Source organism: Pan paniscus, chromosome 5 (assembly GCF_029289425.2).
Source record: "Pan paniscus chromosome 5, NHGRI_mPanPan1-v2.0_pri, whole genome shotgun sequence".
Taxonomy (NCBI): Eukaryota; Metazoa; Chordata; class Mammalia; order Primates; family Hominidae; genus Pan; species Pan paniscus.
In genome coordinates, this window is record NC_073254.2 from 115,960,440 (window position 1) to 115,987,961 (window position 27,522).

Sequence of the window (27,522 nt, forward strand, 5' to 3'; positions counted from 1 at the left end):
GATTTATATTCCTTTGCGTTTTAATCCAGACATTGAACATTCTATAGAGATAAACTTACAGATAAGTATATAATTTGATACTAGTAAATAGCTCTAAAGTGTATCTTTCTTTGCCTCCAAAAGGGCCATTTAAAAGTAGTAATTCAGAAACAAAAAATCTAAATTGAAATTAGGTGATGGATGCATTCAGGAAACCACAGATCTTAATAACTTTATTGTAATACTAAGACATATTGTGCAAAGGAGATGGATGTATTGGAACTTCAAATTGGTTGCAAAAATGTATTGATGCGAAATGCTGGCAAAGGCCTCATCTGGTAAGGCTTCACATGTGTAAAAAGATAAAAATGTGATTTGAAAAGGGATGAAGTGAAGGGCAATCAATACCCATTTTTTGTTCTGGCTTTTGAGAGACATCCAGAAATAATGTGGTGCTAAAATCCTCAATTGTTTTTAGGCCACTGAAAAAGATGTCAGATTAATATTTAACTTGATCAGAGTTCCAGTCTGGGTACTTTAATATATTTATTAAGTGGAAATTTAAATAAGCTCAAAGACATGTAGACATTTTTCAAGTATTAAAAACTAGCACTAAAATGATTGCTACTTTGGGAACTCAGTTCTCTCTTTTGGGTGTCAACCGAAAGAAATTTAGCTAAAAATTAAGGTAATAAGACTTGAAACCTGCATTGGATTCAGATTGTTAAGAAAATCTTTTATGACAGCATAGCAGAAGTGTGTGGGGGGAGCAGTATGAAAGTGGTTAAGCACAAAGCCTCAGGGGACAGACACATTGGTCAAAATTCTGGCCATGTAATCTCTCATAGCCTGAAGCCTATCATGTGAAATGAAAAGTACTTCAATTTATAAGACTAAGATAAGGATCAAAAGAAAGAATTGATATGAACTTCTTAGTTTATGTTAAGTGCTCATGCAATATTAGCCGATTCTATGTTGACATTTATTCTCACAGACATTGGGATTTTTATGGCACAGAGACGGTAAACAATGATGGATATTTTCCAGTTGCTATTATTTCTTTACTGTCAGGATTATTGGAGGATTCAAATAAAAATATAAAACATATACCATGCAACCTGGTGAGCATATGTTATGCCAGCATGCATATTCACAGAATACTATCCTGATGCAAATTATAAGGCATCACATGATCAAGATAAGTTAACATGAATCAGTAACATCTATCACCTGAATTTCTTGTTCTAGTATGTTTACTTTGTTTTCATTTTGACAGTTTCATTACATTAGAAACTAAGACCTTTGAAGTTTGAGATTAGGTCTTATCTTCCATATTGTTGACAGTGTTTGAAATTAGTTTCTCTTTATTTTTTTTCTCATTAAGTGTCTATCAAGTTTCAACTCCCCAAACATCCTATTGTGTCTATTTCTGGTTTTAGGTACAAGTGATATTTTGTTTGTCCATAAAGTTAACAAAATTGTAATACATTAAAAAGATTCTTAATGTATACAGAAAATAGGTATTAAACAAGTAGAAAAAAAGTAACATGAAGATATCTTAACAAAGATTGCATGCCAGGCTTTTTATCAGCTCATATTAAAGATCCTTATATACTACATTAATTTATATGCTTATCTTACCAAAAGCAGTGCTCCAAATATATATTTTGCCATTATTTTTAATGGCAAAAACCGCAGTTACTGTTGCACCAACCTAATTTTTCTGTTTACTAACAGAAAAATATTTCAGTGCTCAAATTTATATGAATAAATTGTAGAATATTAGTTGAAAACTTCAGACTCATGATGTTTAAGCTATTTCTGTTTAAAATAAGCTACAGTTAATAATCTTAACTAATTGGTAATTACCACTAAGATTAGTTATATTTTAAGGACATTTGGCAACATGTTAATGATTTTGTACTAAGAGGAGGGTCTTGATCCATGGTGCTTGCTGAGGGAGCACCTTATCTGGGTCTACTCACTCCATGGAATGCAAAAGAAGCAACAGAGAACAGCACTGGGTACCAACACTTGAGCACAGTAATCCTACCCACTTACAACCACGCTTCCATCAGTATCTGGAATTCTGAAAAATCAAATGAAGAATATGTCTTTTCTTTAAAGTGATTTAGGAAAGAAATGTGGAAGCTTACTGGAGGCAAGAGGAAAGAAAGGCTATTTCTTCTTCACTGAACAATATCAGCATTCTTTTGTTCTTTCTGAATTAAGGATAATTTCTTCCTTCTCTCTATATATTTTTTAATTAACTCAAAAGAAACCAGGTTTTTTTCTCAAAAGAAATTAAGTACTTACATTTTTAAAAAGGCATATACAGTGTATTAGTTCATTTTCACGCTGCTAATGAAGACATACCTGAGATTGGGCAATTTACAAAAGAAAGAGGTTTATTAGACTTTCAATTCCACATGGCTGGGGAGGCCTCACAGTCATGGCAGAAGGTGAAAGACATGTCTCACATGGTGGCAGACAAGAGAAGAGAGCTTGTGCAGAAAAACTTCCTCTTTTAAAACCACCAGATCTCATGAGGCTTATTCACTATCATGAGAACAGCTTGGGAAAGACCCACCCCCATAATTCAGTCATCTCTCACTGAGTCCCTCCTACAACACATGGGAATTATGGGAGCTACAAGATGAGATTTGGGTGGAGACACAGAGCCAAACCATATCATACTGCAACCCAAACTCTTAATGTGTTTGGTGCTTCTCGAACTGAAAGGACGTAAGCTGGCCTGGCCTGGCTCAGACAGTTCTGAGACTCCTGAATCATGCTGTAGGATAAAAAAAGGTATCAAAATGATACAAACCTTTGCTGTAACAGAAATTTTGAGGGAGACTTAGGTGTTTCCTATGTAAAATAACTCTTACCATAATGGGATAGTAAAATAATGTTGAGATTTATGATATGACAACATACGGTTCCAATTAATTTAGTCTGAAAGTCCTCGATATAGTCTATCATTAATGTGTAAATCTTTCTATTGATCTTAGAATCTTCCTATTTCTTACAAAAGTCTCACACTTGAAAATCTAGTTGTCCCAGATGAGGAAAGGGCTAAGGAGGACTCACACTTACGAATTCTGCATCGCTATGTCACTAAAATCCCATTCACTCAATGAGTTCTTGCATATGCTATTGACACTAAATGTTATCTTGTCATTCTGATTCATCAGTTTATCATAAACCAAAACTTAGTATGTATATAGAGAGGGTGAAGGACTCAGAAGGCTGAAAATAGAGCACTGGAAGACTGAGAAAACAGGAAAAACATTACTTTCTCTTGAACAAGTTTTAAAGAAAGAAATAAACAATAAAGTAACTACTAATAAAAGAAATCGGGTTTCTTTAAATTTGGCAATTGGAAAAATATCTATGACATGAAAAAATTTAAAAAATTGAAAAGTAAAATATACGCATTAGTGACACAGGGATAGGGGCAGAGACAAGAAGAGACACTGTGTTGGCTGAGATGGAACTAAAAGAAATTTCTCATCTATTCCAATGAGTCAATGTGTGCCGCACAGCTTGTGTTCTGTATGTGAGAGATGGGAGTGAGCTACTCATGTACTGCAAAGCAGCCAGGTGTTGTCTTTTAGGGCACAGAAGTCTATGCATGCAGTGAAATTTCAGAAAAATTACAACAGCCTATAGCTTGAACAGAGAAGCAAGAGTACCAGAGTACCTGAATGTAAGAGTACCCAAATGCAAAATCCAGCCTGATTCAAGAGTAACTTAATGCAAAATCCAACCTGCAGTAGTTTGTCAGTGGTTAAAGACGAAATTAGCACATTTTAAAGATTGAGGTCATTTAGAAATCCTCAAAATCTGTATAGTCCATCCTTATAAGTGTAATGATTGATATAGTATAGGGTATTTCTCCCCATTAACATTAAATACGCTAAATACAACTGTAATGTACGCAAGTAATCGATCAGTCAGTAATAGAGACGTTTAGTCTATTACAAAAACATTGATAGTGTAAAAAGCAAGTTTAGTTTCATTAAAAAATAGATTTAATAAGTACTAATGAAGATAATAAATTTTTCTTTGATTCCATTTACTCTGACAATTGCTTGAAGTATACTAAAGACTGTTCACATATTGATATATATATATGTATATAAAACAAACTTGGGTTAATAATTTTATGGAAAAAGTTATTATAAGTGCTATAGAGATCTTATAATCTTGCAGATTATATACCTTTAACTAAAATCAAATTCTGAATAGTCACTTATATTTACAACTTGAATTCTAAAAAAAAAAATGAGATATTGGTAGAGAAGGGCAAATGTTGCCATTAAGAGCAATTACACTACTATATTGCATTTAATATATGTCTACAATTCTTTTTTCTCTTTACTTTTAATGTGCTTTATGAAGAATAAGAAAAATCAAGTTCATTAATAAAGGAAGTAAAATAATCTCTTTCTCTCAACTCTGCTTTTTTAATTGTTTGGGAAATGACTTGAGTCACTCTGGGTAAATCCTCAAAATTAGCATTCTTAGGACCTTCTTGACATTTGGCTAATAGGTTACAAATTCTTTACAAGAATGAAAGATTTCTTTAATACTTCTCTCACAAGACCATTTCAAGAGTCTAGGTATCTTGTGATAAGTGTGATATGTTGGAAATAATTTATTACTAAGAGTAGTTAAGTTTTTATTCGTGCAAGAATGTTTTTCTACATTAGTGTTAATTCAAAGATATTTCCATATACCATCATTCCAACTTTCCTTCTAATATAATGGAACAATTTCCTGAGGCTAGAAAGCTACAGCTAGATCCTTTAGGGAGATATTTCAGAATCACAGTGAAAAAGACTGTCCCAGAAGTTTACAGTTAAGAAAAAGAAAAGTGATAAATTAATAAATCACATATATCCTTCTGCCCACTCCTATACATATTAGTCAAGAATTAACTGACTTAAATTTCCTCTACTCTGTACTCACCTATTCTGCAGAATACCAGAATCTGAGAATAGTCTCAGATTTTTCCCAATATTTTGAAAGTTTTCAGGTGAGACTATCTCACAGTGTTCATGAAGCAATATTATATGTTCTTTGACCCAGGACTTTCTGCTAGGCTATGGTGACAACTGGCTCATGTCTAAGTAATTACAGTGGCATTATTAAGCCACAGATCACTTTACCAAATGCCCAGTGCTACTGATTCTTATGACAAATGTATGCCCTGAGGCTCTTGGTTCAGCCATTGCCTGCACATGCATGTCCATCTAACTACTGTATTCTTTTTGGTTTCTTCTCCATTCCAAATCATCTCCTGCTTAGGATGATCTATGCTTTTGTGTCTACTTCCAGGATTACAAATCAGGATTTCTTTAGGTTTTAAGTATGTTATATAGAAATAACTTATTTCAGTGTTTGCTAAGCCACCAAACTGGCTTAAAATTTATCAATGATTTAACATTGAATTTAGAATACAATTTTCATTTGGTTATCTTTATTATTGATAGCATTACCCCTGACTGCATCTCTAGCTGGATCTCACACTACACTTCCCCCTGGATTAATATGTTTCAGGCACATCAACCTTCCAAAGTATAAGTACCTCACTCACTCCTACTTCAAAACCTTTGCTCATGTGATTCTCTTTGCCTATGATACTCTTATCCCTATCACCTGGCCGCTTCGTAGTCATCATTCAAGCCTCAATTTAATGTCACTTCACCTCTTTAAAAACCACTAATTTAATCTATTAGTCATGTTATAAATTGTTATGATACCTGTTATTTTATCAAATATATCTTATGCTATTTACACTTCTTCACTGGTTAATTGTTTCTTAAATCCTTGCCTCCTTCACTATATTGGTAATACCATAAAAGTGAAGACTGTGTCTATTTGTGCACCACTATCAACAATGCTGAGCACAAAGCTTGGAAAATACTAGTATTTCTCCAAAATACTTATTGAAGAAGTGAATGAATTAGACTGAGGTCAATCAAAGTGGCAGAAAGTGTGCCACATTGAACACTGCCCTTATTGTATTAATTTGCAACAGAAATTGAATCTGGATTTCGTAAGCACAAAAATGTAATTCTTTATAATATAATATTCAAAGTCACAATAAAGGGAAGGTCTAAGTCCTCTTGGGACTTCTGCTTTGACCCTGGATTTTGCTTTACTCTGCTGCCCCTTGTTTTTTCCTCTTTTTGTCCCTGACCCTCCCTATAGTCCAGTTTTCCAATTTTTTTGGTTCACATATCAGGAAATGTGGTTATTGCCACATACATTAAGTTTGACATGACAACTGGTGACTGCCTCTGACATCAGAGAGCATTCACAGAAAAGGGAACATGATTTGCACCCAGATACCTTCAGTACACCTGTCCCGTAATAATGGATCAGATTCTTGGAAATAATTAATGTGGCTTGTTGCTCTCCATTTAAGAGTGATTTCTTTCCCAAGAGGTACACCCCATACTTTACGAGAGAGACCAATATGAGAGGTTCAAAGTCATTTCAGAACTCTTTTGCTAAGACAGTATTCCTTGTTTAGAACATACATTTCTTTTTCTCCTTTCTTTCTTTCTTTTTTTTTTTTTTTGACGGAGTTTTGCTCTTGTCACCAAGGCTGGAGTGCGGTGGTGTGATCTTGGCTCATTGCAACCTCCACCTCCCAGATTCGAGCGATTCTCTTGCCTCAGCCTCCTGAGTAGTTGGGACTACAGGTGTGCGCCACTAAGCCCAGCTAATTTTTGTATTTTCAGTAGAGATGGGGTTTCACCATGTTGGCCAGGCTGGTCTTGAACTTCTGACCTCAGATGATACACCCGCCTCAGCCTCCCAAAGTGCTGGGATTACAGGCGTGAGCCTCTGCACCCAGCTGAACACACATTTCTTGATTTTTTTTTTTTTCGGGACCCATACATACTCAAAAATTCTGACACAGTATCTCAGCAACCCTTTGATTTGTGTGTCTTGAAGATTTGTGCCAAAACAAATTCCTTAAAAATCAACATTTATTTTTATTTGTCTTACTAGAGCTACAACACACAATCTCCTGGGCTGCAATATAGCATCCAGTTTATGTCACAATAATCCCATGTGAAAATGGTGTGCCCTAGACCTCATGTCTTCAGTCCAAAGTGGTGAACAGACTAATCTGAAAAGCTTACCCTGGCTAATGAGGCATGTAATGTGTGTATTTATTAGAGATAACTAGACCTATTAATACTTCTAAATCTGATTTTCAGTCTGAGGCTTGTGGAGGTTAGGGATCAGATACATGGGCAAAGCTTATCTTCTCAGCACTGCTCAAATGATCCTGCATGGTTCCTACTTGCTATGGTTGTGCATACACAAAACATTGCATGTTCATAGGATTGCAGTTTGAGAATGGCATTTTATTAGAAATGTGTGATTTTCGAACAGAACATTAATTTTTCATTTAAGCTTATATATTTTACCAAATAATTATTAAAATGTTTTTAAATTTTATTACATTTGGAGGTCACTATTTTCTCAGAGATACATATGTCCAACTTTATAATTAGCTTATGGAAATAATAGAATTGGATACACACAAATGTAATTATCATGCACTGAATACGTTTTTCTTATTAAGCACTAAGTGATTGTGATCTACGGGTGTTCAATTATAAGGTAGACATAAAAAATAAGTACCAGGGAGAAAATGAGTTTATTTTATGTATTTATTTACTTATTAGAGATGGAGTCTCTCTCTGTTGCCCAGGCCTGTCTGCAACTCTTGGCCTTAAGCAATCCCCCTGCCTCAGCTGAGATTACAGGTATGAGTCACTGTGCCGGTGATAAGTTCATTTTAGGAAAGAAAGGGAACTCAATAGCAGAAGTAAATTTTTTTCAACAAAGGGAGTATTACAGGGATTGCAATAACTTGTATAAGAGCAAAACTTCTGAGTTAGCACACAAAAATCAATAATCCTTATATAAACAAAAAATAATCAGAAAACAATTTATAACAACAATAAAAATAGTAACATGCTTAAATGAACTTAAATCTTTTCTAGAAATACTTAAACCTATAAGAAGAAATCTCCAAACCACTCTTTAAGACCAATCTTGAACAACGTATAGATCCAATAATTCCTTGTTCATGGATATGTCTCAACATCCATACATATGCTGATTCTTTTATTTTTATTAGTGTTACATTTAATTTATATATTATGTAGAAGAAATAACAAGAAATAATATTTAAGTAAACATTTAAAAATAAGTGCAATTAGGTAGTACTGCTAGATATTAAAATGCACACAATTATTTATAGTTTTCAGAACATGAAATTAATCAAGATTTACTTTAGTCGGTGAATGGATAAATAAAATAAGTACATCTAGACAATAAAATATTATTTGATTTTTTTTAATGAGCTATCAAGCCATGAAAAGACATCAAGGAAATTCAAATGCAAATGACTAAATGAAACAATCCAATCTAAAAAAGCTACATACCATATGATTCTAACTATATGACATTCCAGAAAAGGCAAAACTGTGGAGATAATAAAAAGACCAAGGGTTAGGAGAAGGGAGAGGCAAATCGCTGGAGCACAGAGGATTTTTAGAGCACTGAAACTACTTTGTATGATGTTATAAGAATGGATATATAGCATTATGAACTTTTCCAAACCCACAGAATGCACGAAACCAAGAGTGAACCCCAGTGTAAACTATGGATTCTGAGTAATAATGAGTAGTCAATTTAGGTTCATCAATTATAGCAATTGTATCATTCTGATGGGGGATGTTGATAATGAGGGAGGCTGTGCATCTGTCAGTGTAGGGAGTATTTGGGAAAGCTCTGTAACTTCTGCTGTGAACCTTAATCTGGCCTAAAAAATAAAGTCTATTTTTAAAAAGTATACTATAAAGTCTCTGTAATCAAAATGGCATGATACAGATTCAAGAATATATTAATAGATTAACAAAATTTTATGGAAAGCTCAGAATAGACTCAAGTACAAATGAAGATTTAGTAAATATTATATATGGTATCTTAGGCTACTGGAAAAAATATAGTCTTTTTAAAACATAGTGTTTGGAAAACTGGATAGACATTTAGAAAAGAAAAAAATTGGATCCATTATTGATCTAGTAGAATGTGAAAACACTCTACTTGGATCAACAGTCTAAACGGGAACATGCTTGGCTTTCTTTATAATGTGTGTGGAGACATTTCTAATTATGATTCACTATCAAGTAGCTATATAAAAATTATAAATTCAACTTCATTAAAAATTTTAAATGCATGCTAAAACAGAAAAATTAAAAGACAGGCTGGACAAAAATATTTGCAACTTACATCACAGAAAATAAAATGCTAATATCTTTCATTTAAAAAGAGTTATTGAAAATAAAGTGAAAATAACATGGGAAAATGAAAAATGAAGAGTTTAGAGAAAGTATATAAAAATGGTCCTTGAACATATGAAAAGGCACTCTAACTCGCTGACAATAATAGGAATGCAAATTAAAACTACACCATTATACTATTTCTTACCTACCAGATTAGCAGAAAATCAGTGCCTTGAAAACACACACTATTGGCTAGGCTTTGGGAAAACAGACACTCATAACTGTTGATGGTAAAAACCTTGTTGAACACAATGTGGCAATATCTAACAAAGCTGCCGATGCATTTACACTTTGATCCAGAAATCCTCTTTCTAAGACTTTGCTTGTATATACCTTCCTGCAAATAACAAAACAATATATGCAAAAGTTTATTCACTGCAGCATTAATTAAAATAGAAAATATTGGATAAAAACGAAATGCCCATCTATAGAAGACAGATTAAATAATTTACAGAACAATAAAAAGATAACTAGCTATTAACTTATATGGAGTATTTCCAAGATACATTGTTAAGTGAAAAAAAGGCCTCAAAAAAGTGTACCTACTGTGGTATCTTTGTGAATGAGCATAAAAGAAATTTGTGTGTGTGTGTATGTGTACAAATAAATGTTCTCTATTATATATTATTTAAAATGTATAATATGTAATACATCACACACACAGAAAAGATAAACAGAAAATAATGAAAAAGGTTAATTATGTGTGTGAGTATGATGAAGATGCAGGAATGGAAGTAACGTCTTCTTTATCTTTATAGATAAAGGACATCTAACAAATATGGAAAAAATGATTGAATTCTAAAAATGAACTTTATTCAAACGAAAACGAAAACGCATCATCAGAACTTGTTCTGTCCCTTGCCTTCTCTGAGCGTTATCAACAAATGCTAAAACCATTGTGTGGGGGATTGTTGGAAAACAGGACTTTCCTACCTATTCAAGATATCACACAAGTATAATATTAATTACTAATAGAAAAGAATTTTTCTTTATAATTCGGAGATTTAGCAGCCAAACTTTGAATCATCAATGGTAGGACAACTTGATATAATGTTCTTAATGTGAAACAACAAGAAATATACATAGCAACTGTGTACTATTCTTGCCAAAATTATTAAACTGAATTTACATAAGAAAAAACAAGAAAGGAACAAACTGTAAAAGACCAGAGGCCTAGAATGGTCAACAATTCAATATAACGAGAAAAAATATAAGGGACAGTTCAACATTAAAAGAAACTAAAGAGACATAACCAAATTCAATTTACACACCACAATTGGATCCTGGAGTTTTACAAAAAGATCCTAAAAGACAATTTTAGAACAATTAGGGAATTTTGAAGATGGACAGTATATTAGGTGATATTTTAAAATTAGAGTTAATTTTCTTAGATGCAACATTGGTATAGAAGTTATAGAGAAGAATGTTTTTATTCTTAGGAGAGTCCTGCTAACATATTTGTCAGGTAAGTTATGAAATGCCTACAAATTATTTTCAAATTGTTCAGCAAAAGAAAAAAAAGCATATGTATTTAGAGAAAGAAAATAATTTTGGGAAAAATTTAATGTCTGAATTTCGCTAGTTACAAGTTGCATTGTGCCTGTAGTAAAATTCCTCCAACTTTTCTGTAGGTTTGACTTTTTTCCCAAAATAAAAATTTACAAAATGAAAAAAACTCTTTTTATACTAATAATATAGCCTGCTTTTTTAAATTAAAAATTAGAGATTAATCATCTGATGAATCAATATTCGAAGGAGATTTTCAGATACAGTCCTCATATGTTTGCATGCCAAACTTCACTGCCAGCCATTTGCTGGAATTCCTGTAGAGGACATGGTTGCAAAAATGAAACTTAAATTGAGAAACATCACAAGAATCCAACCACTTCTGAAATATGTTATTTATGGGTTTACTGAAATACAGACGTGAAGGGAAAGTCTAATTGTAAAATATTCATCTTCAAATGCCTCAACCACCCCCAGGAGCACTGTATCTATCAGGGATTGAAATTGCAAGAGAAAGGAAAACAAGGTTAAAAAATCAGGTGTATCCTGTTTGGGAGGGTGTGGGATTATATGGCATCATCAGAACTTGGTCTGTCCCTTGCCTTCTCTGAGCTTTGCTTTCCTTTGTGTTAGTGGAGTTCTCAGGCTGGCTTGCCATTTCTGCTGACTAGATGTACACCGGCTGCTCCCATCTTACTGCTATCTTCTCTCAACTTTAATAGCTGAAGAAAGTTTCTTTCACTCCTCAGATTCCTGTCTGCTCTGAGTATCCTCTCTTGGCTCAGATGCCAGTCCTAAAGAAATGCCTGTGGTGAGGGTCATATGAGACTATGATTTATTGGGCTCACATTGCCCACATTTAAAAGAGGAATGACACTGTAGCACTAGGGCTACTGAAGCGAAAGAGGAGAGGATGTTTCCCAAAACAGAATTAGAATTCTCTTAACATTAAAAAGTGGGAGAGTGCTGGGCAGGCAAAAACAACAGCTGTCAACTATCAGCACCATGGCCATTTCTGGAGCCCTGAATTACACATTTTATTTTATGGTATTTTTGTCACATTTTGTGACTTCAAATAAGCTACATGAAAATTTCTGGATATTTTAATTTTCTTTTCTCATCAGTATTCTCCTATATATTTTTATTTTTATAGGATGAACCACCTTTGACTACAAATTTCTTGATTTCACACTTATCCTTATGAGGTTAAAATATTTCCTACTTGGCACAACTCATTATAAATTATAAATCTTTTCTGTATAAATTTGTTTCTCGGTTTTTATGCCATTTAATTTCTAGTCATATTTCTACAAAGTTAAATTGATATAAGGGTGAAATGCTAACTTCCAAAGTAAAGAAATTCTGATTCAAGAATGATTCATTTTTAATAGAGAGCAAAGTTATCACAGTAATACATTAATTTTCTTGAGTGTAAGGTGGCTTTTTATTCTAGTAACAACATATATCCATCACTTTTGCCCTTCATTAGTGAGATAAAATAGTGCTTGATGAGCATGAAAGGGCACCAAATTGTAACCATTACATTTCGACACAGCAGAAAATGAACTAAAAATATGAAATCATCTTGTAAATATGAGTTGTATAAATAGCTATTCTTCCTATTATGGTTAAAAAAATCTGTATCTAAGAATTCATTATGATTTGCAATAATATACTAAAACCTAATCCATTAGATCCTTCTGAATCTTTTGTTTTATAGAAGGATATCAATCAACTTTTCTTTCAGCCAGAGAACCACAAAATCTCAAAGGCTTACACCTTGTAGTTCTCACCCATCACATGAATGCCAAGGGTCAGCTTCAGTTTGGCTGAGCATTTCTGGATTTGGTTGGTTGGTCTTATTGTGCTTGGCCTGTCTCTTTGTGTTTTCTTATTGCAGTATCCAAGTGGAAATAGCCACAACTACAACATACTTTTAAAATTCCAGAGGGCAGAAATTAAAGGTGACTGATAGAAATGTAAAATACCTCTCACAGCTTCTAATAAAATGTGGCATATGTTATCTCTGATTACATTCTCTTGGCCAAAGCAAGTCACATGTCAAAGCCCAACATCACTGGGGCATGGGATTATATGTCTCCCACGAGTGGGCGCAAGGCATAAGGAGGGATTGGTGAACATTTGGATAGCCATATTATCTCCCATAAAAGATATCCAAGAAGCTGACTTGTTTTGCTGTGCTTGAAGCAGAGAGCCAACGATTTATCCACCAATTAGTTCACATAATCATTGTTTTAATGTCCACTGTGAGTCAGGTCCTTATTAGGTGCTCCCTTGTGACATGAATTTAAAACACTAGAAAGAAACAGAAAACATATGAAATTGTTCCTATCAAGGTGTTTCCATTTCTTTGGACCAGGGGTTGGCAAAGGTTTTCTGTAAAGGACCAGATGTTAAATACTTCAGGGTTTATGGGCCACATACAGTATTTATGAAGGCTTCTTCTTTCATCTTTCTCCTTCTCCACATCTTCCTCCTGCCCCTCGCCCTCATCCTCCTCTTTCTACAGATTCTTTAAATATGTAAAAAAAATTATTAGCTCTCATATTGCATAAAAATGGGCCACCAGACAGAGTTGGGGCACAGGCTGCTAGTTCCTGCTTTAAGGGAATAAAATGGACAAACATGACTTCCATGACTTATATTAAACACAACTACATCATTCCAAATACAAGTGTGTACTCTAGTTTAATTAACTTGTAAATTTATTGGTAAATCCTCTTTTAATTTGCAATGTCCAAAAAACTGAGAGAACAATATAAAATCACTGTATCAAAAAGTACTTATGACAGGGCCTGCATGGCTATGACAAATACATTTCCCTTAGTTGCTCAGTCTTATTCTCTTAATAATATAGTTTATGCATTAGCTTCATGCTCAATTTTTCACACTGAGTCTGTACTTCTGAGACAGTTTATCTTGAATTGGGAATGAAGAAGATAACGAGCATAGTATATAATGGCATGAGCTGAGTTCAGGTCTTGGTTTTGTCATTTGTTAGCCAGGTGGGGCATGTTTATAATAGCTAATTTATGGCCTTCGTCTGATAATCCCAACATCTGTGTCATTTTGTGATTGTATTTTCCCTTATGACTTTCCTGGTACTGTGTAGGCCAGGTAATTTGAAACCAAATTATAGATATTTTAAATATTGTGTTTTCAGACTTTGTGTCTCATTTAAATCCTAAACAGGATATTGATTTTTTGATTTTTATTAGGCAATCTGATTATGTAGAGGTTTAGGCTACAAGTACCAACTTGCTTTCTGTGGGTTCTTATTCCCTCAGTTCAGTCTTCAGAGCATTTGCTGTACTGTTTAGATCACACCACATTTGTGCCCCCCAGTGGCCAAACAGTGAGTGGAAGCCTACCCTGGGCTCAGTTTCCAAAATCTTTGATATCATATTTAGGGTGAGATCCATGAATGTGCAGTTTGGAGGTGAGCTGAGGAATTCCTACACAATTTATGGGATTTCTGTTGATCTTTCTTTTTTCGGTGACCTCTCTTCTTTCTGTGACCTCCACAACACTTTCTACCTTCCTGAGGCCACCCTTTCCTGTCCTCTCTCCAGAAACCTAACTTCTTCCTCTTCCAGACACTTCCTAAAAGCGTGTTTGTATTTAGGACCAAATGGTGGGAGGACAGAGGGTGGGGGAAAAAATGGAAATTTGCTTCATGCTCTGGGGACCCCAGATTTTCTTACCAGAGAGCAGAATTTTCCTTTCTCAGGGTTGTGGGGGACTGCATGGCAGCCACTGCCATCACTGTGCAGCTGCCTCCCCACCATCACAGCTGCCTGGGAGCTAGAACACGAGAGAAGGAAAAAAAGTTAAAACAAAACAGGCCATTTCTTTCATTTTTTCCAACCTTCGGTAGTTTCTTCCTCCTCAAATTGGAGAACATATTTCTCATGGGCCTCTTTCTATCTGTGCTTGGTATATGCATTTCCAGACTTGGGCCTGTTTTTAGTCCAGGTTGGTTAATACCAGAGGCAGAAAGAAAACACTATAAACTTACCACCAGTTCCACGGAACTTTGAATTTTGAAATTCTGATGTCCTTCCCCAATACAACTGCTACTGTGTGCTTTTTAGGGCCTCGGATTGCTGTTCCACGCATTCTGTCTGGAACTTGGGATTGTTTTCAGTGGGAGAAACTGAGTGAAGTGTACTTACCCACCTTCCCCAGAATCTGAACTCGAAGTTCCTTAATTTTTAAATGGGCAAGGATGAGAGTGAAATGAAAGGTGGTAGAAGTGAGGAAATAAGGGAAAGTATTGGAAATGGCAATATATTCCCAGGCAAGAGGCTACAGGAGGAAAGCACCAGTGCATTAAGGAGAAAAGGACTTGCTGACATACAAAGGTGTTTTTTGTGATTGATTTGTCCTAATGAGTTGACTGGAAAAGCAAAGAGTTCATCTCAATAAACATACATGTGCATGTGTCTTTAGAGTAGAATGATTTATAATCCTTTGGGTATATACCCAGTGATGGGATTGCGGGTCAAATGGCGTTTCTAGTTCTAGATCCTTGAGGAATCGCCACACTGTCTTCCACAGTGGTTGAACTAGTTTACGCTCCCACCAGCAGTGTAAAAGCGTTCCTGTTTCTCTACATCCTCTCCAGCATCTGTTGTTTCCTGACTTTTTAATGATCACCATTCTAACCAGTGTGAAATGGTATCTCATTGTGGTTTTGATTTGCATTTCTCTAATGACCAGTGATGGCAAGGGGCGGGATAGCATTAGGAGAAATACCTAATGTGGATGACGGGTTGATGGGTGCAGGAAACCACTATGGCACATGTATACCTATATAACAAACCTGAACGTTCTGCACATGTATCCCAGAACTTAGGTATAATTTAAAAAGAAAGAAAGAAATATCCTATAATCCCATGTGAAAAAAAAAAGAGTTCCTCTCAAAGAATAAGCTGGACAATGAATCTCACACAACGCTTATTTTAATGAACATCTTAGAGCTCTTAAGAGTCAGTTGCTGTTGATAAAACTTTTAAAGACAAGGATAATAATAAAGGACATTAGTCATGTTCTCTTACGCTACTTGATGTCCCCTATTATAAATAAAATAACAAATATGGTATATATTACAAGGACAGAAGTAAAGAAAAAAAAGTGGAATCGTAACTTGGGAAAATTCAAGCTAACTAATACTAACAGAATAAATGTTTTTTTTTTTTTCTTGAGATGGAGTCTTGCTCTGTCGCCCAGGCTGGAGTGCAGTGGCACGATCTGGGCTCACTGCAACCTCCGCCTCCTGGGTTCATGCCATTTTCCTGCCTCAGCCTCGCGAGTACCTGAGACTACAGGTGCCCGCCACCTCGCCTGGCTAATTTTTTTTTTTTTTTGTATTTTTAGTAGAGACGGGGTTTCCGCGGGTTAGCCAGGATGGTCTTGATCTCCTGACCTCGTGATCTGCCCGCCTCGGCCTCCCAGAGTGCGGGATTACAGGCGTGAGCCACCGCACCCGGCCCAGAATAAATGTTAAAATGATCAATAAATAAGTAATAACAATGATTAAAACAACAAAAAATTTGGAGATTATAAATCTGCCAATATTCCTTCATCAAGCACTGTCCAGTAATATCAAGGCACCTGGTTTGAAAATACTTCCCTTTCTGTTTAAAAATGTCTCAATAACTGGCACCTTACTATTGGAGGAGTGGGATCTCCATTTTGATATGTGCTTATATTAGAATTTTAGAGGTTCTTCACGTTTTCTTGGTTGCACTATCAGAGTCAGGGACACATTTGCTATCAGTGTTATTTTCAATTTTCCAATATGAAACCAGATATGAGCAATTTTCACAAGCAAAACAATTTTCTTCTTGCATCCCCACGTAAAATACAGATCAGTAAGAGGAAGAGATCTCAAATGGCGCTCTGGAAAGTTAGCAGAGCCTGAGTCTTCATAGATTCCTAAATTCTAATTTAAGATGTTTCTATGAAAAATTGCTGGTATTTTAACAGATATTCAGTGCATATAGAATCAATACAATTTGATAATTACCAAAGTTTTTATTGCCCCTGAGGTTATATGTTTGTTTACTACACCCAAACTTCAAAGAAATTGACTTCTTGGAGCCAAATTTCATAGTTACAGTTTCTTTTATTGACACTAACACATTGTACAGTCAATTGCAGACTGGTCAAAAACTCGTAAGTGGCTCCTGAAAAGGGATTTAAATTGACATAAACTACTAAAATTTTGTCTAGATACCTACTAGAATATGGGGAGATTTTTGGAGATATCTTCAAAACAATTTCATTCAGATTTACCTTAATTGATTTTCCACAGCTATAAAATGTATACATATGTTTTAAGATGTAAGTATTTAAGAACTTGTATCTGTGAGAGCGTTAAAAAATAACAGTAATAGCAGCTCAGCACATTTGTAGACTATAGAAGCAATAAGAAAATCAATTTATTTAGAAACACTTCACCTTCAAGTTCTTGCCCTTCAACCATGTACACAATATATGAAGACTTTAAAGATGCAGCAATTTAATCACAAATGTCTTTCGCTGGCCAAGAATGGTACTTTCTGTTGTCTCTCTTTTTCTTTTTCTCTTCTCAAAGACATGTGAAGTATAAGAAAAACTGCCAGATGTCACAAACTGCAACCCTGATAAACACAGTGCAGTTTGAAAAACAGATGGAAGTGTCTGAGGCTCACCTCATCTAGTAATGCTGTTCTTCCTCTGCTGTGATTCACACAAGGTGATTATTGTGGAGCCCAGATGCTGGCTCTGCAGCTACCACCTGGTGCTATACTTTCTCTCAGGGTCCTATACTTTGTGCAATGAGTTTGAAAACGTTTAGGCCCTGCTGAGCATGTGTTTTGTTCTTTGGGTTTTTAAAAAATGATTAGTCAGTAGTGAAATGAAATGGGCTATGAAGACAGTGAATAAAATATGACAGGGAAGCAAAGACTTTTTTTTTTTTCTGAAGGAATGTTAGCATTTGTCTAAGTACAAATAGGAGAGCTCAGTGACCATTTAGAATGCAGGTTGAAGTGAATTTAAGAAATTAAATAGAATTTAATGATAATGATATTCTAAGGCGTAAATCTCAAAGATGGATCTTCATGAGAGCAGAAATTTTAGATACATCTAGTGCACTTACACGATCTGTCCTATGATATGAAGGCTTAAAGTAGATGTTTTCTCACCAGATGATTTACATGTAAGAGTGAAGGCAAACAATAAAAGTGAATTAAATATTGCTAGACCAGAGGTCCCAACAATTCAACTAGTCTTATAATTGGAGGAATCAAGGAAAGGTATATTATTGGCTAAGGACCCATCTGGGACAAGACATCCTATTGAATATTTAATATTAAACCCTGTTTCAAGTTTACAAATTTAACAAATACTAGGTGGGTAGATCCCCAGGTGAGGTTTGAGGCTGAACACAAGTCATCATTCAATCACTTAGTAGATTTACTTTGGTGCACTTACTTTCCAAGGCACATGAAGTGTGACACACATAAGAAGATGAATTAGATTTAAATCAATTATCAATTATTTGCTAATTGCATATACTTTTAAAAAGTAGATGACAGATTGGGGGAATAGAGAAAAGGATAGAAAAACTGCTTACAGTGTTGAAGTAACTAGCACTTTGATTTAGGATCTAAGACATATATAAGAGATCAATAGCATCTTATTGATAGAAAGCAAGACCTTCTGAACAAATAGTAATAGAAGTTTCTCATAAGAATGATGACCATGCATATGCATATTATGGCTCCAGTGCTTAACCCGTATTAGGTGACTCATTCATTAAATGAGATGACATACAGAACAAGCTGGATTAGAATAAAATTATTTCTGGCCAGTTCAAGAATTAATGGATGTGATTTGGTAGAAAAGCATGGGAGAGAAATTTATGCAAGAGAAATTGTTAGAAAATAATAGACAAATTATGCATAGCACTTACATTTGCAATGTCTAAAAAGAATACATTAAACAACTGACTCTAAATTTAAGACATGGGCAATGGGAGGTGCCATAAATTTCTTTCATAATTAGTAGGGTATAAATGCTATGTAAGGAAAAGCATTCTTGAAGTCATACGAAGCTTGAGTTGTAACAGCAATTACTGAAAGTAGAAAAACTGAAGACACTTGTAGATATTCCAGCATTAGTTGAAGAACAACTAGCATAGATTATGGGAAAGAAATACAATGATCAGACACAGTATGTAAAGACCAATTTGAATAGGAAAATAGAGAATAATAATAAAAGTAAATGAAAGAATACCAGATTAGAGATCCCAAGCTATCAAACAATATCTTAAGAATAGATATGTTATTGGCTGGGGAGATACCTGGAAAAGGCTGAATTTTTAATGTGGCTACCTCTTTTAAGCATATAGATTTGACAAATGCTGTAATTTTGCCATATTTGTTTTTATAGTTTTCATATAAAGAAATAATACAGATGTCTTTGAACCCCCCTATTCCATTCACTCCCATCCCCCATGATTAAAGGCAGGCATGAGCCTAAAGTTATTTCATGTTTACAGTCTATGTTTTTAGGCCTTCATTAAATTTGTGTGGTTCCATAAAGTATTGATTATGCATCTTCGAAATGTATTTAAAGCTTTCATTTTGCACCTTACTTTATTAGCTCAGAGTTACTGGTTACCTATGTAAATACTTGTGATACAGGTTTCATTCATTCACTGACTCATTCACTGTGGGTGGGTTTTTACTTTGTTTATTGTATCTTTGGTCATACAGAAGTTTCCAATTTTATTGTCTAATTTATCAGTCTGTTCTTGTGGGGTGTGTACTTTGTATGTCTTGTCTAAGAGATTCTTCCTTGCCTTGAAGTCATAGAGTTTCTTGTTATTTTTATATCGTTTGGTTGTACTGTTTTAAATTTAATTATGAAATGTGGGAGTTAAGCTGAAATTTCTGTACAACATGCTGCATGAGGTCGAGGTACAATTTTCTGCTTTTTAATATGGATAGCCAATTATCCGTTTATTAGACAGTCAATATTTTCCTGACTCATGTTCAATGCCACCTCTATACATATATGTGTGTGTGTGTGTTTTTTTTTTTTTTTTTTTTTTTTGAGAGGGAGAGGGAGTCTCGCTCTGTCGCCCAGGCTAGAGTGCAGTGGCACAACCTCGACTCACTGCAAGCTCCACCTCCCGGGTTCATGCCATTCTCCCACCTCAGCCTCCCGAGTAGCTGGGACTACAGGCGCCCGCCACCGCACCTGGCTATTTTTTTTTGTATTTATTTAGTAGAGACGGGGTTTCACCCTGTTAGCCAGGACAGTCTCGATTTCCTGACCTTGTGATCCACCCGCCTCGGCCTCTTAAAGTGCTGGGATTACAGGTGTGAGCCACCGCGCTCAGCTGCCACCTCTATATTAAGAAAGATTTTATGTCTGCGAGTGACTCCCCTGCCCCTGTATTTGTTATCCTTGCACCAATACCATAATATTTAGATTTTTATAACATCATAATAAGTATTTATAATACTATCACTTGTTAAAATCTACCAATACTTTGCCGATATTTTAACTGGATTATGTTAAATGTATAGATTAATCGTGGGAAATGTGATATATTTGTGGTATTGAGGCTTCCCATTCAGGAAAGAATATATCTCACCACTTAAGTCTGACTTCATACTCTTCAAAAACTCTTTACAATATTTCATATAAGATACTTCTATTATATTTAGCTAGATTTAAATATAGATTATAATTTTAATGCTTTTTTTTGGCGGGGGGGACAGGTCTCACTATCACCCAGGCTTGAGTGCAGTGGCACAACCACGGCTTACCACAGCCCCGGCCTCCAGGGCTCAGGTGATGCTCTCACCTCAGTCTCCTAAGTAGCTAGGACTACAGACTCCTAACCCCATGCCCTGCTAATTTTTGTATTTTTCGTAGAGACAGGGTTTTGCCATATTGTCCAGGCTGGTCATGAACTCCTGGGCTCAAGTGATCTGCCCACCTCAGCCTCCCAAAACGCTAGGATTACAGGCAAGAGCCACTGCACCCAATCTTGATTTTAATTTTTATGGTTGCTAAAAACCAGGATTTTCAAAATTTTAATACTATGGGATTTTTACTAGTGAACAGAAACACCGTTTTTTTTTTTGCATCTTTGTTTTATATATGTATAGCAAATTGTAGAACTCCCTGAGTAGTTTCAAAAGTTCGCATCTCGGTTCTTTTTGGTCATCTACAGAAGCAATCCTATCAGTATAAAAGTGTATTGCTTTCTTTATAAGAATTATGACTTTGACTTATTTTTATTTACTCACTGCATTGGCTGGAATTGCACAGTCCTCAATAATACCCTTTAGTTACATATGATTATTTACATTTAAATTAATTAGATTCAAATAAAATTAACTACTCAGTTCCTCAATTACTATCCACATTCCAAGTGCTGAATAGCCACATGAGTTAAGTGGCTACAATATTGTACCACACAGAAGTAGAACATTTCCATCATCACAGAAAGTTCTACAGTCCCAGACTAAACCTCGGATATAGAAAAGAATTGAATCAATTGGGATAGCCGATATACTGATATAAGTTCTGATTATATTCATTTTCATGCTGCTGTGTAATAAATTATTATAAACCTTGTGGCTTGACACAGCACAAATTTATCTCACAGATTATGCAGGTCAAACATCTGAGCACAGTGTGGCTGGAGTTTTTCTCCTTAGGGTCTTACTAGGCTGACATCAAATTGTTGGCCAGGGTTACAGTTCTCACATGGAGCTTGGTGTCTTGCAAGCTCACTGGTTCTGGTACAATTTATTCCCTTGTGATTGTAGGACTGAGGTCCTCAGTTCCCTATGAGCTATTACCTGGGACTACTCTCAACTCCTAGAACCCACCTAAAGCTCCTTGCCATGTGGCAGGAACTTTAATAAACTTTATAGGCTGTTTATAATATTTGCTTTCATTAAGGCTCACCAAAGTTCATCTCTCTCACTTCTTCTTCTGTGACAAGCAGGTGAAAATTCTGCCTTTAAAGGCATTGTCTGGTTAGGTCAGCCCAACCAAAAATAATTTCCCATTTACTAAATAAAATAACAGACTCATGGGAGTGATATCTCTTTGTAGACATAACTCCCATCCACACTCAAAGCAGAGTGGCTTATAGAATACTGAAGGTCACTAGGAGTCATCTTAGAAGTCTGCCTACCACAGCAACTTTAAATGAAATGCATATCTACTGTTCTTACAAAGATAATTTTTCCTGTAGGCTTGGAGTAGCTGCCATAAGTAGGGTAAGAAAATTCCTTTATAGTTCTAGTTTAATAAGATTTTTCACTATAAACATGTATTGCATTATACTAAATAATATCCCTTCTTCTTTGTAGTTGGTCACGCTTATTTTTGTTCATTGATTCTATTAACATGGTAAATTATATCCAAGGGTTTCTAATATAAAACACCTTTGTATACTTGGGACCAATTCTATACTTGGTTACATAGTTACAACTAATAACAACTGAGCTAGTGAGGACTACAATTCACTCATGGGTACATGGGGGTACATAAGAATCTCTTTAGATTCAGGTATATATATATGTATGTGTATACATATATACTGTATCTGTATATGTGTGTGTGTATATATATGTATGTGTGTGTGTGTATATATATATATATATATATGTGATATACAGTGTAATCTTCACACTGAGCCTTAAACAGTACTAATTTGAGGGAAGTAAGCCTGAAATTTGCCCTGAGCAAGGACCCTGGGGTAGGCCTAAAGTCATACCAGGCAGTAGTGATCCTTGGATATCAACAGAAGGAAATATTTTTCTGAGGGAAACTTTCCATTATATATAGTCACTTGACATCCCACAGATTAAGGGCAAGCAAAAAGCTAATAAAAAAATAATAATAGGCACATGATAAGGCAAGCCACTAGATCACAAAAAATGAGTAATGGATAACAGAATTAGGTACCCCCAAACTGCAGAACTTTTAGATACAGAATTTAGAGCATATATGTGGGAAAAGTATATTTCATAAGCAATAAATAGGCATTTTTTAAAATCCACGAAAACCATAAAGATTGAATTTTTTTGAAAAGTAAAAAGACAGGTTAAACAGGATTAGACATTGCTGAATGAAGAGTAAATGAACTGAAAGATTTATCTGAAGGATAGAATGCATCACATGAAGATAAGGAGGTAAAAATAAATAAGGAGATGTATTAAGATATAGGGAAAGCAGAATGTGAAGGTTTAAAACATGTCTAATTAGAATCCATCACCATAGATTTAACATTTTTAAAATAGTGGTTGGAATGTGTACTGATTGCCGTGCAATTACAACATAGTTGACGGCTTAAAACAAATTTATTCTTTCACATTTCCGGAGGCTACAAGTCGGAAATCAAGGTACCAGAGGGGCTATACTCCCTCCAAAGGCTCTAGGAGAGAGCCTCTGCCTCTTCTAGGTTCCAGTTGGCTACTCCTGGCGTTCCTTGGTTTGTGGCAGCAAAACTCCATCTCTGTCCCTGTGTTCATATGGCCCTTTTTCTATGTGTCTCTCTGTGTTCTCTCCTCTTTATAAAGACACCAGTTACTTAGGATCCATCCTATACCCAGGATGTTTCATCATGAGTCCTTAACTAATTACATCTGCAAAGATGTTATTTTCCATGATTCTCACCTTCTTTTTTTATTAATTTTTATTTCAATATCTTTCGCGGTACAAATGTTTTTTTGCTACATGGATGAATTACATAGTGGTGAATTCTGAGATTTTAGTGCAACTGTCCCCCAAGTAGTGTACTTTGTACCTATGTGTAGTTTTTTTATCCCTAGCCTCCCTTCCACCCTTCCCCTTATGAGTCTCTAAAGTCCATTATATCACTCTGTATGCCTTTGCATACTCATAGCTTAGCTCTCACTGATAAGTGAGAACATAACGGTTTTTGGTTTTCCATTCCCGTGCTACTTCACTTGGAATAATGGTCTACAGCTTCATCCAAGTGGCTGCAGAAGACATTATTTCATTCCTTTTAATGGCTGAGTAGTAATCCATGCTGTTAAGAAAGTATACAACATTTTCTTTATCCACTCATTAGTCAATGGCCACTTAAGCTGCTTCCATATATTTGCAATTGTGAGCTGTGGTACTATAAACATATGTGTACAAGTGTCTTTTTCATATAATGAATTCTTCTCTTTTGGACCCACAGTGGGACTGCTGGATCAAATGGTAGATGTACTGCTGAGCTTCCAAGTAAACAAGAATTGAGGGGAGCCCTACTTAACCCACTATAGGATGTTTTTCAGTATTCATGAAAAATAAAAATCCAACACCTCAGTAAAAGTTTCTCGGTATGTGAATTTACATTGAATACGTGATTAAAAATAACAAAATTATTAATTTGAATTATAATTAAATTTAAATTAAAAACTTAAAACTGTTTTTAAAATCAAAGTGAAACTACAGAACACTAAAGACAAAAAGGTGATCTTAAAAGCAGCCAAAGAGAAATATTGTATCGCCAATAAAGTGATGACTTTTAGAATGGCAGTAAGTTTATCAACAGTGATAATAAAATAAGAATCCAGGTAAATAAGTATGATAAATTGTTGAAATAAAAAAACAAACATAATTTATAGGAAAACAATCATACATAGATGTATGTTAACAAAATAGCAACAGTATAAATAAAGAGGTCTTAATAGCTGAAAATCAAAAAGACAATTAACAATGGGATAGATATACCAATGGCAATACAATTTAAAAGACAATAAAAAAATTTCAAGTGATAAATAAAATAACTGTCAGGCTAGAATTTTACGTTCAGATAAATTACTAGTAAAATTTTATTCTTGCTTGGGATGTCTTGTGCTGCCTAAATCTGAGGTTTCTCAGATAGCCAATTCAAAATAATCAATTCTGTAACATTCACTGTTAGTGTCTTATCAATTGTGCCATCTGCCATAACATCACTATTATCTCTTCTGGAAGTCTCATTGATATGTATAGAAATTTCTTTTTTATTCTACATGTTTTTAAAATTTTTCTTTTATATTGCTTCTGAGTGATACTTTTTTTCTGATTTATATCCTAATTTACTAACTCATTCTCTGGATGTGTCTAGTCTTCCGTTTAACCAAGTTATTCAGTTTTTATCTTATTGATTTAATTGCTTCATTTCTAGGTGTTCTACTTGGGTGTTTTCCAAACTGGTCTGATCCTATTTCCTGTATCTTCTCCATTCTTGTGTTTTTAATTCCTTAATTTTGACTTCTCTTTGGTGTTGTTTTCTATTGCTCATAGAACACTGTATCTGCTTTTATTTTACAATTTTTGATAGTAGGCTCATATTTAGTGGAAATCCTCTGACACCTTAGCTGAAGGTATGTGTTTGCAAAGTCATATTGCATGTGCTTCTACTAATCACCTTGGAGGTATTGTCATCCCAGGACCGCTCTTCATATTAAGTTATCAGCTTAAATGTTATAGACTTTACGTATGTTAGTATTCCAACACCACTTTAAGGGCAGACCATTGTACTAATTGTTAGGGAATTTTTTGATTTCCCACTGAGAGTGTATCCTAGATGGCAAAGAAGATTTTTCTAGTGCACCCTGTCATGGAAAATGCAGCTTTTCAAAAGTTCTAGCTTTATGCATTGGTTTCATTCTAACTCACAATCACGTAAACCCAAAGCAGCCTTTCCCATCTCCACATGAAAACCAAAACAGAGTATCCACACCTCATGATTAAAGCTGTTTTTCAGCTTTCTCTTGATATTTTTCTACCATTTTTCTACGATTTTTGCCAGTCAGCTATGCATTTTGAATTATAATTGTTATGTTTTATCAATCATTTACCCATACTTTGTAGTAAGACTACTTGGGGATTATCTATTCTGCCATATTAACAGGAATGGAAGTCTACTTTCAGTTATATAAATGTGAATTAGCAGAGCTTGTCCACTCCTCAGAGTAAAATGTACATCCAGGCAACTGCAAATATAAAGTATACTGGTAAAAGATGAAAATTATAAATAATGGAGTAAGTCAAGAGATGCAGATGAGGGCCAGGAAGCAAAGTTTTCAGGAATTTAAAAGGGTGTTCACAAAGAAAGCTGGAGGATTCATGTAATGGTCAGAGAAAGATGGTTTTGGTTTACAGTGAGTGAACATAATAACCCCACCCCCGCCGTTATCCACAGGGAATATGTTCCAAGAACTTCAGTAAATGCCTGAAACCATGGATGATGCCTGAAACCATGGATTGTACCAAATTCTATATATACTATGTTTTTTCCTATACATACATACCTGTGATAAAATTTAATATATAAATTAGACACAATAAGAGATTAACAATAACTAATAATAAAATAGAATAATTATAACAATATACCAACATCACTACTCTTGCACCCTGGGACCATTATTAAGTAAAATAAGGGTTACTTAAACACAGTCACTGTGATACCACAGGAGTAGCTCTGATAACCAAGACAGCTACTAAGTGACTAATGGATGGGTAGAGTATACAGCATGGATACTCTGAACAAAGGGATGATTCACATTCCAGGCGAGATGGAGCAGAATGGTACGTGATTTCACCATGCTACTCAGAACAGTGCACAATTTAAAAACTAGGCATTGTTTATTACTGGAATTTTCCACTTAATAATTTTTGGACCACAGTTCATCCCAGAAACTGAAATCTCAGAAAGCAAAACTGTGGGTAAGGGGGGGAGACTATATACTAGGAAAGGGATCTCAGGAATAATGTAACATAGTCTAGCCATGTCCCTACAGATAAATGCGAGGAGACTTGTTATGCTAAACTTCCCAAGAAAGCAATATTAAAAATCCTCTTATCCAGCATGCCATTGAGAACAGTATTTTCTTGCCTTATTCATTTTCCCTTGATTATGTGGTTTAAGAAAAAAAATTTAATAATAAATTCTCTATACATTTAAGTTGGGAAGTAGTTTTTCTTTATTGAACCAGTTCAAACTAAAATTTTCAATAGTATTAATAACTAGCACTAAATAGCCTCTGGCTGTAAATGGTAATTTCACCTATTTCAATGTGTTCAGTGAATGATATGGTGTTTATCATTGTCTAAATTATCTTACCCACTTTTATCAAATATTTGCACCTTATTCATTATTTTGGCTATGCTTTTATTATATCATACTCCCACCCCAGTAAAAGTAAATATTTAAAAATTAATTTAAAATATAGTTTTCTAAAACTCTTTTAGGTTTGTAAGCATAAAGAATGTTTTGATGGCATCATACATATATTTGTATAATGAATATAGACAGTAATATTTTTATTTCCCAACATTCAGTAAAATGACTTGCTTAGCTATCTTTATTAATAAATAAATGTAAGATCTTCACAACAAATTTGAGACATCATGGGGAAAATTATTCTACTTCCCAGTGGTATAACATAGGATATACTATATAATGTTAGTAAATGAATAATTCAAAAGAGAAGTGTTAGTTATATGAATTTATCTAGCTTTTAAATGATACTGAATATACAAATTTATCTATTTGACCTTTCTTAAAAAGATAATTTAACACTATTTCAGTATTCACGAA

At 34.7% G+C, this 27,522-nt stretch overlaps 1 long non-coding RNA gene across 2 annotated transcripts in view; it reads right to left on the reverse strand.

Moving 5' to 3' along the window:
- Positions 1-5,491: 5,491 nt before the first annotated feature.
- Positions 5,492-27,522, reverse strand: part of LOC129398022 (uncharacterized) — a 96,380-nt gene continuing 74,349 nt past the window's right edge. For both annotated transcript variants that reach the window (XR_008625723.2, XR_010112479.1), the window contains exons 2-3: positions 14,597-14,696; positions 5,492-13,187 (exon numbers count right to left, since the gene is read on the reverse strand). This is a non-coding gene — a long non-coding RNA (uncharacterized LOC129398022). The remainder of the gene's footprint in view (positions 13,188-14,596; positions 14,697-27,522) is intronic.